The 10,820-nt window shown below is 39.9% G+C and overlaps 1 pseudogene; it reads left to right on the forward strand.

Annotated features, from left to right (window-relative positions):
* The first annotated feature begins 9,232 nt into the window (after positions 1 to 9,232).
* LOC143638522 (coiled-coil domain-containing protein 43 pseudogene) lies at positions 9,233 to 9,895 on the forward strand (annotated as a pseudogene).
* Positions 9,896 to 10,820: the final 925 nt, after the last annotated feature.

Below are 10,820 nucleotides of genomic sequence, written 5' to 3' on the forward strand. Positions count from 1 at the left end.
GCTTAAAGGTAAGAGCAGTCATCTAAGAATTATGAGACAACTGGGGAGACTAACAAACAGAAAAAGGCATTTTAGAGCAAAAAAGAGATTATGTAGGGAGAGACATAAACAAATAAGAACAAGATGTTACACAAATGGAACATCCAGAGAACAACAACCAAAACTCTCTTGTAGTGTAGAAACATTATAAGAAAGAGAAACTTTTCTTCCATATTTTAATGGTGCATTATAGTTGTACATAATGGTGGGATTCATTGTTATATATCCATACATGCACACAATATAATAATATAATTTGGCCAATATCATTCTACAGTTTTTCCCTTTTCCTCCCCTCCCACCTCCCTGTCTTACCTCTACTCTACTAATCTCCCTTTGGTTTCATGAGATCTCTCCCACCTTTCTTTTCCTTTTTATTTTCTAGCTTTTACATATGAAAGAAACCATATGTTCCTTGACCTTCTGAGTTTGGCTTATTTCAATTAACATAATATTCTTAAGTTCCATCCAGTTTCCTGTAAATGACATAATTTCATTTTTCTTTGTGGCTGAGTAAAAATCCATTGTGTATATAAACCACATTTTCTTTATCTATTCATCCATTGATGGACACCTAGGTTAGTTCCATAGTTTGGCTATTGTGAATTGTGCTGCATGGATATGCATGTATCACTATAGTATGATGCCTTTCTTTAGGATAAATACTGAGAAGTATAGCTCATATGGTTGTTCCATGCCCTAGTCTTTTGAGTAATCTCCACACTGATTTCCAGAGTGGATGTACTAATTAACAATCCCAACAAGAGTGTAAACTTGTTTCTTTTTCTCCATGTCCTTTCCAGCATTAATTCTTTGCATTCTTGGTAGCTGCCATTTTAGCTGGAGTGAGATGAAATTTCAGTGTGGTTTGGATTTGTATTTCCCTAATTGCTAATGATGTTGAACATTTTTTCATATATTTCTTGACCATTTTATTTCTTCTTTTGAGAACTGCCTGTTTAGTTCATGTGCCTACTTATTAACTGGTTTATTTGGGAATTTTTTTGGTGTTAATATTTTGAGTTCTTTTTATATTCTAGATATTAATCCCCTGTCAGAAGAGTAGCTAGTAAAGATTTTCTCCCATTTTATAGGTTCTCTCTTCATATTCTTTATTGCTTCCTTTGCTGTGCAGAAGCTTTTTAATTTGATATCATCCCATTTATTAACTCTTGGCATTATTTCCTGAGCTTTAGAGGTCTTATTGAGGAAGTTGTTGCCTGTGCCTAGATGTTGTAGTGTTGAGTCTACATTTTCTTTTAGGAGTTGCGTAGTTTCTGATCTAATTCTTAGGTCTTTGACACACAAAAGAGAGAGAGAGAGAGAGAGAGAGAGAGAGAGAGAGAGAGAGAGAGAAACAGTAGATTTTTTGAAGATGGTTAAGTTAATATTCCACAGAATAAGAAAATAACAGAGAAATTAAAACTAGATAAAAAGATAAACAATTAGAAGACCAGTCCATTAATATAACATAATTAACATTAATATAATAATTAATTAACATTAATATAATAATAATATAACATAATTAACATTAATATAACATAAATAACAGAAAAAGAAAAAACAGTGAAAATGGAAGCAGGAAAATCAGTATATCATCCAAAAATTCAAGAAAATGTCCCAGGACTTAAAGATATGGGTTTCTAGAACAAAAGGGACTACATAGTAGTTATAACAATGTGTGAAAATTGATTCATACCAAATAAGATCAGTGTAAGCTTTCATAACGCTTGGGGGCAAAGCAAACATTCAAGTTTCTAGAAAGATATAAACAGGTCACATGTAAAATATTAGGAATTATAATGACTTTAGATTTCTCAACAGGCAACATTAGAACACAAAAAACAATAGAATGATATTTTCAAATTTCTGAAGGAAGATTATTTCCATACTTGCCTTTCATAGCCAAATTTTAAGGTAGAATAAAAACATTTTCATATACATGAAATTTTATGAATTGAATTGTGCACTCCTCAAATTTATATGTCAAAGTGCTAAATGTCAGTCGCTTATTTGGAAATAGGGTTGTTGTGGATTTAGTTAAGATGAAGCCATATTGAGATAAGGTGAGCCCTTAATCCAACATGACTGGTATTCTTATTTAAAAAGAAGAAGTCTGGGCACAGAGACATGCACAATGAGAACATCATGTGAACATAAAGACAAAGATAGGACTGATACATCTACAAGCCCAGGAATACCAAAGATTGTTAGCAACCCTGCAAAAAGAAGCTGGGAAAGAGCTATGAACCAATTTCTCCCTCACAATCCTCAGAAAGAACCAAAGCTGTTGACACCCTGAATTTATACCCTCCAGAACTGTGAGACAATAATTTCTTGTTGTTTAAGCCATTCAGTTTGTGGTATTTTGTTATAGCAGCCCTAGCAAACCAATGCCTGGGATTTCAAAAAGATTTACCTACCATGCACTCCTTGTGCAGCAATAAAATGTACCCCACTAAAAACCTGAAGCAAGTAAACTTCATAAAAGAAAAGGTTTATTTTGGCTCACAGTTTTGGAGGTCTCAGACCACAGTTGTTTGGCCATGTTACTTTTGAGTCTGGGGTGAGGCAATAATCATGCCAAAAGCACATGGCAGGAGAAACTGCTTCCCTCATGGTGGCTGGGAAGCCAAGAGAGGAAAAGGGGCCTGGTTCCACAATTCCCTTTAAGGGCATTCCTCCAATGACCTAAGCCCTCCCACAACACACGGCCTCTTAAGGATCTCCACTACCTACCAACAGAACCAAAATGAGGATCAAGTCTTTAACACGTGAGCCTTTGGGGGACCGTCTAGATACAAACTGTAGTGTAGTACCAGGATATTGAAGAAGGGAGATCCCAGCCTTGCTCTAAGTATTGAAGGCAACCAGTCTAGGCTCTTAAAGTGTACCTTAAGATAGACATCAGGGGCTGAGGTTGTAGCTCAGTGGTAGAGTGCTTGCCTAGCATGTGTGAGGCACTGTTAGATCCTCAGCACCACATATAAATACATAAATATATAAATTAAATAAAAGTCCATTGACAACTAAAATTTTTTTAAAAAAACAATAGACATTTAAGATTCTTGCTGCTATCATACCATTTAGGCATTTAGGAAGACCACACCACAATTTTTGTAATTTTATAAGAATCTTCAATTTGGGTCAATGCTCATATTTTGTTTCTTTCATCCATTTTCCAGTAGTTAGTATCTTTAAAATACAAAGGATCAGTGCTTACTTAAAGGGATACTAAAGAAGAAAGGAGTTCAATAAATAATGTCCTACTTTTCATCCAGGTCTACTGTGAAAAACAGAGTTTCCAAAAATGTACTTAGTAGTGGTGGCACTAAATGTATCTGTGAGTGGTAGGTTCTATACCCAGTAAGAACATAGGAAATGCATTATATAAACTATAATTATATAAACTATATATTATATATGCATTATATAAACTATCTAAATGCATTATAGATAGCTGGAACTGAAAAGTAAACCAGGAACTAAAGTGATGTGCATGTTGGAATGCTCTGATGCATTCTGGGTCATTATGATACTTGAGGTTATATGGCTACTAATCTAAGTTGTACTTTTTCTGTTGTACCATGAATTACAATTGACTGTAGCAGGAGTGGAATTCTGTACTTTCTCTACTACCTGCTTCCATCTCTGTCTGGGATGGCTGTCTGAGTATGGTGTCATGAGAGGAAATTTGTGAACCAGACATAGAAGAGTGATGGAAGACTAGGTGAATCCTTGTAAATGATGGAATTGGAGGCAGAATTCAGGGTAATTTGAATAAATTTTTGTATTAAATCAGGAAGACTATCTCAAATAACTGCCACCCCACCCCCACCCCACCCGCCCCACCCCCGCCAGCTAACCTAGAGTGGGTTGAATTTTCTGATTAGCCGGGTCTACTCGAGGTGCCAGACACCCTACCACTAATATTTTATTTCTTAAAGGTTTTCAATCTCTTGCAATGCTTGATAACAGCAATCAAGAGCAATGACTTCTTTTGAAAACATGTGCAAGTATGGCAGTTCCATGGATTGGATCCCTCTTGAGCAGGCATGATCCAATCACAGCACTGAAGACATCATCTTCAATGATTTACTAGTTTCACTAGTATGATAATAAATGATAATTAGAAATCTTGAAAAAGTTTTTTTAATTTCTGTAAAGTTCTAAAGGAATTTCTCTCCTCCTTAAATTGGTGAGTTTGGAGGACAGTACAGAAAATGCCATAAAGTTTAGCATTCTTCAATAGTGTAGGTGCTAAATGTCATCTGGTCTGTATTTCCTTTGAGATAATTTTTTCCCAGGAAACATCTGGTTTACTCAATTGATATAAATATTATTTAAAAGAACATTATTTTGGAGACTGGGGATGTGGCTCAATGATAGAGGGCTTGCCTAGCATGCATGAGGCCCTGGGTTCCATCCCCAGCACAGCAAAAAAAAAAAAAAAAAAGTAAAATAACAGTATTTTGAAAACTATGTTAACATCTCATTTCAAAGAAAATCATAATTAACTTACAATATATCCATGTGGTATTCAACGAGACCACGTCATCCACAGATATTAAAATGATACCTTAAAATATATTGAATCTTTTAGAAAGTATTTTAAAAAGATTTTAAAGAACCTGTAAACATGCATATGACATACAAGTTGTTAAAAATAACACTACATTATATGTAGTATATGATCACAATGATATTTAATGTACAAAGAAAACACTGGAGAGACTTGCTTCAAATAGTCAACAGTAGGAGCATGGTGAGAAACAGAGCACGGTCTACTGCTGGAGAACCCTCTGGGTTTCTGGCCCCAGGCCCCTGGGTGAGCTGGAGGGCACACAGGGACCAGCCTTGGCTTGTGCCTTGCAGATACGTGCTGTGGCTGCCCACTGGCTGGGCCCAGGCCACAAAGAATAGTCAGACCAGCCTCTCCCCTAGCCCCACCTCTATGGCCTGTCAGCTGGGACCCATGGGCTGCCAGGTCTCCTGGACCAGCTCTCTCCCACCCAGTCAAAGGCCCCATTGAGGACATGGTGCCTTTGGTGAGGCATGGCGAGGGGAGACGAGGCGAGGCCTGGCATGGCAAGGCGCCGCGAGGTGAGGTGCAGCGAGGTGAGGCGAGGCCAGATGAGGTGAGGCGAGGTGAGGCGAGATGAGGCCTGGGGCGTGGCGTGGCGTGGCGTGGCGTGGCGTGGCGTGGCGTGGCGTGGCGTGGCGTGGCGTGGCGTGGCGTGGCGTGGCGTGGCAAGGGGTGAGACGAGTTGAAGCAAGAAAACTGGCCCCCACTGGAACGCCATAGAGGCTGTGGGGCTTCGAGGTCCTGAGAGGGTGGACGCCCAAAAGCTGGGCCCAGGACCGTCCAGATCAGGGCCGTGGGTGACCGCTTGTTTTTGTTTGTTTGTTTTTCAACGAGGTCACTTCGTCCTGACGAGACAAAGGCGTTAGGTGTTCAGGAAGGTGAGTGAAGTCCCCATCGACGACAAGGGGAGTTTAAGGCCGTCAAAGGCCGGTGGGGACGGCAGGGCCTTAGCGGTCGGTGAGGGACCAGTTAGTGGCCAAAGGGGAGACCATAAGGGAGGCAGGAACGGTTAGCGGTCCCTGGGGGACAGTTAGAAGCTGACGGGGCGGGGGAACGGCTAGAGGCCGGTGGTGGACTGATTTGCCGTTGGGAAAACCGTTAGAGGGCGGTGGGGGAGGCGGTTCGCAGCCATCAGGGAACAGTTAGCAGCTTGGGGGGACCATTAGAGGCCGTCAGGGGGTGGGGGCTGTTAGGGGTCCATGGGGGAACCATTAGAGGCTGGGGGTACCGAGTGGTTCACTGGGGACGGTTGGCAGGTGGGGAAACCAGGCCTTGGCGGGGGCCTGTTGGGGTCCATGGCGGGGACCTTTAGGGGCTGGGGGTGGCACTTAGTGGCCCACTTAGTTGGCAGTGTTTGGGTGGAACCGTTAGTGGCAGGGACGGGTTAGAGGCCAGTGGGGTGGGACAGGGCACGGGTGGGGACGGATAGCAGCCATCAGGGCAAACTTGGGGGTCCACGTGCGGGAACGGTGGTTATCAGCCATGGGGTGCAAAGGTTAGCAGACCCTGTTCTGCTGGTGTGAGTTCTGGCCAAGAGAGAAACAGCAGAGGAAGGCACCACGTTGGGCTCAGTGGCCGCCGCCTTGGGGAAGGTTCACTGGCCCTTGTAGAAGGCGTGTTTCTGCAGAATGAGAACACTGCTCTCAACTTTCCCCCAACCCTTAAAAGAAAACTGCTCCATCTGGACAGTCTAGATGTAAAGACGCTGACAAAATATGATAAAGTAGAGAGAGAAAATAACGTGTATTTGGGGCTGGGATTGTGGCTCAGTGGTAGAGCACTTGTCTAGCACGTGTGAGGCCCTGGGTTAGAACCTCAGAACCACATAAAAATAAATAAGTGAAATAAAGGTATTGTGTCCAAGTACAACTAAAAAGTAAATTTTAAAAAAAGAAAATAACATGTTTTGTAAATGCCTGTTTGTTTTTACTCTGTTCTGTAAATGACTTTGAAATGTTGTTAGATAGACCACCACTAGGAGCAACTCTTCAACATTTGTTCAGGGGGTTAGAGGACTTGGAGCAGAAGACTGTTGAGAAGGAAGAGAAGATCCTATGCCAGGCTGGTCAGATGTAAAAGATGTTTTTCATATTATAACCATTATTTTGTGTGTGAATTTTATTCCTCATTACTGTATGTATAGTTGACAATATTAAGTATTTTTTTAAAATATCTAGTCTTTTGGTGGGGAGGGATACTGGGGATTGAACTCAGGGGGCACTGGACCACTGAGCCACATCCCCAGCCCTATTTTCTATTTTATTTAGAGACAGGGTCTCATTGAGTTGCTTAGCACCTTGCTTTTGCTGAGGCTGCATTTGAACTCAGGATCCTCTTGCCTCAACCTCCGGAGCCGCTGGGATTACAGGTGTGCACTACTGCACTGGGTCATCTAGTCTTTCTAGGTGTTCGAAAGTGCCCAATATACATCAAAATTAGAAGTAGTAAAATGCAACGTATTTTGTGAATTTCATTTTTGTTAAAATTCATATGAAACGAAAAAAAAATCATATGAAATGTTTTGAGGGTGAGGAGAATAGCCAAAACCCTTCTCGAGTAGTATACATTGTGTGCTGGTTCTCTAGAGAAGGAAAGGGAAAGAGCACCATGCTGGTATGTTTATAATGAGGCAAGAGTAACCACTATTTCTTAGTCTATGTGTTTGTTTCACTTTGCTGTGTACATAATGTATACAAAGGACAAACAAGTCCTAATCTACATCTAGTCTTTCTAGATGCTATAGAGATTGCCAGTCTATGACAGAAGTAGAATTAGTAAACAAATTTTCTGTTTTATGTTAAATTCCTAGGAAAGATTATCTTGTGAAAATTTCAGCATTATAGTCCACTATGTTGGTAAAGGTCCAGAATTCTTATATTTTAAAGGCATTTTCAAATTAGAACTATTGTTACATGTGTGCAGTTTTGAGACTGTTGTTTACATGGGCAAATTGAGTCCTTACATGAAACATCTAGTCTATCTAGATGTTTAGAAGTGTCCAATATATGTTAAATGTACAGATAGTAAAATTTCACTTTGTAAATATCTTTTTTGCTAAAATTCATACGAAATGTTGTGTTTGGGGATGAAAATTTAAAACCACCTTTGTGAGCAGGATAGTACCATCTGTACTTGTTCAGCTATGTGAAGGATGTGGGAGGGAAGCAATTGCAAAAGATAAAATGTTAGTGTGTTCATACTTGGACATTTCCATGCATCATTTTTCTGTGTTTTGTGCATTTTGTTCTGCTGTGTATATAATGTGTAAATGAGTCCCAATTTTGTGACATCTACTCTGTAGATGTTAAAGAGGTTGCCAGTATGTGACAAAGTAGTTAGTAAAATTAGCACATTTTGTACATTTTGTTTTGAAATTCATAGGAAAGCTTGTCCTCTGTAAATGACTTACAGATAATGTTCAGTCTCCAAGCATTGTATATGCCTATATTGTCCACTGAAATGAAAGTACAAGGAAGTGAGAAGGAAAAGGTTCAAGAACCAAATGGTCATATTAGAAGATTTTACCTCAAATTACAACCTTGCTATATGTATAATTTTATTTACCAGTGCTGAATGCATAGTGGAAAAGTTCTTATGTGAAATATGTAGTCCTTCTAGACATTTAGAAGGGCTTTTAAAAGTAGTAGTAGTAGTAGTAGTAGTAGTAGTAGTAGTAGTAGTAATAGAATAAATTATTTGTAAAGATTTTTAAAAAAAAACTTCCAACAGTAGTACTCACTGTTGTTTATGGGATTCAGGATGATGTTTGTCATTTTCTTTAACCTTTTCTCTGTTTTCCAAATTTACTATAATGAGCAAATCTGTTTTATACCCAAGGAGAAGTTATTGGAAAAAAAAACACGAAGAAACAGAAATCATAGGATCTGCCTGACCTGCCTTTCCAATATAATCGAGAAAGACTGGACAGAGAATATTAGGGGTAGGTTCCAGGAAATCTCCTTGAGATGCAAATCCCAGATCCAGATATAAAATATTTTTTCAAGACAATAGACTTGTTTAAATTGTAGTTGTTTTTCAAAAGCCAAGGGTGGGAGGAAAGAATGGTCTTATTACAGTGGAGCAATACTGCCACCAAAAGAAAAATATTGAGAAACCTTCATGATCAGAGGTGAAATGAGTGAAAGAAAGGAAAGAAGAAGAAAGGGAAAGTTTATATGTATACTGATTTCCTCCTTTTACCTGTCCCTCAACTAAGGTTTATAAGAGAACCAGTCTTATTCTCTTCAGTAGTCACTATTAAGCTACTGATTGATTATGGCTGGTCTTATCTTGAGCCATTTGACTGGCTAGAAAGAGGGGTATTTCTCTTGAGATTGTGAAAGTTCTTCCTAAAGAAAACAAAAGACCTTGACAGGAGGGATGGGATGATAGCATATGCTAAACAAACATGTCAGGATCAAAACCTTTGGGTGGATTTCCAAACAGTAGTTTTCAAATTGTACTTTATGGAGTGCCAGGGATTCACTAGAAGTGGTTAGGGAAACTCATTTTAACCCAGAGTAACCCACTTTGGCTACTTTATGTATTGAATTTCCACAGGTAATTATCTTGGAAGAATAAGACAATATCAACCCCGACCCCAAGATGGCAGCACCCTGCAAAGTGGATGTGGCAACCTCCTGTGAAAGTGATGGCCAGGGCAGGGATTTTGGATCCTGGCTGGACGGATGGTTGGAGGTGCTGGGAGTGGACCAAGCCATTTATGGTGCCTACATCCTTGGTGTCCTGCAGGAGGAGGAGGAGGAAGAGAAGCTGGACGCTCTGCAGGGTGTCCTGTGTGCTTTTCTGGAAGAAGATGCCCTCCGTAATATCTGCAAGGAGATTGTGGAACGGTGGTCTGAAACTCAGAATGTTGTCACTAAAGTGAAAAAAGATGAGGTGCAGGCCATTACTATCCTCATTGAGAAGCAGGCACAGATTGTAGTGAAGCCCAGGGTAGTGTCAGAAGAGGAAAAACAGAGAAAAGCTGCCCTGCTGGCCCAGTATGCTAATGTAACAGATGACGAAGATGAAGCAGATGAAAAGTATGATTCAGGTGCCACCATGATGAACATTAGTTCTGACAAATCTCTGTTTCGAAACACCAATGTAGAAGATGTCCTCAAAGCTCAGAAATTGGAGCGAGACTCACTTCGGGATGAATCCCAAAGGAAGAAGGAACAGGACAAGCTACAGAAGGAGAAAGATAAACTAGCCAAGCAGGAACGCAAGGAAAAGAAAAAGACACAGAGAAGGGCACGAAAGTGATAACCCTGACCTGTTTAATTCTTTCTCCACATCAAGAATTTGATCAAAGGGAAAACTGATTTTGCATTATGTGCATTTAAGAGAAATGGGGGAATATTGCATAGTGATTTTACAAAGCTTTTCCACTTTTGTTTGCATGGTCAAAAGGAAAGTCACAATCACTTCTAATAGCAAAATTTGCCTTATTTTGGTGGTGTGGGTGACCAGATTACTATAATTGATGTCTTTAACAAAGAGCTGCACTGGGGCAATCTTTACATTTAATACAGAAGTTTTGTGTTCCTTTGGCTCTTTTTTATTTTAATTTGTTATATATGACAGCAGAATGCATTAAAATTCATATTACATATATAGAGCACAATTTTACATATCTCTGATTGTACACAAAGTAGAGTCACACCATTCATGTCTTCATACACATACTTAGGATAATGATGTCCATCATATTCCACCATCTTTCCTACCCCCATGGCCCCTCCCCTTTCTCTCCCTCCCCTTTGCTCTATCTAGAGTTCATCTAATCCTCCCCCATGCTACCCCTCCCAACCTCACCATGAATCAGCCTCTTTATATCAGAGGAAACATTCAGCATTTGTTTTTTGGGGATTGGCTAACTCCACTTAGCATTATATTCTCCAACTCCATCCATTTACCTACAAATGCCATGATTTTATTCTCTCTTTTGTTGAGTAATATTCCATTGTGTATATATACCACATGTTTCTTTATCCATTCATCTACTGAAGGACATCTAGGTTGGTTCCACAGTTTAGTTATTGTGAATTGTGCTGCTATGAACATTGACATGGCTGTGCCCCTGTAGTATGCTGGTTTTAAGTCTTTGGGTATAAACCAAGGAGTGGGGTAACTGGGTCAAATGGTGGTTGCATTCCCAGTGTTCCAACGATTCTCCATACTGCTTTCC

Source organism: Callospermophilus lateralis, chromosome X (genome assembly GCF_048772815.1).
Source record: "Callospermophilus lateralis isolate mCalLat2 chromosome X, mCalLat2.hap1, whole genome shotgun sequence".
Taxonomy (NCBI): domain Eukaryota; kingdom Metazoa; phylum Chordata; class Mammalia; order Rodentia; family Sciuridae; genus Callospermophilus; species Callospermophilus lateralis.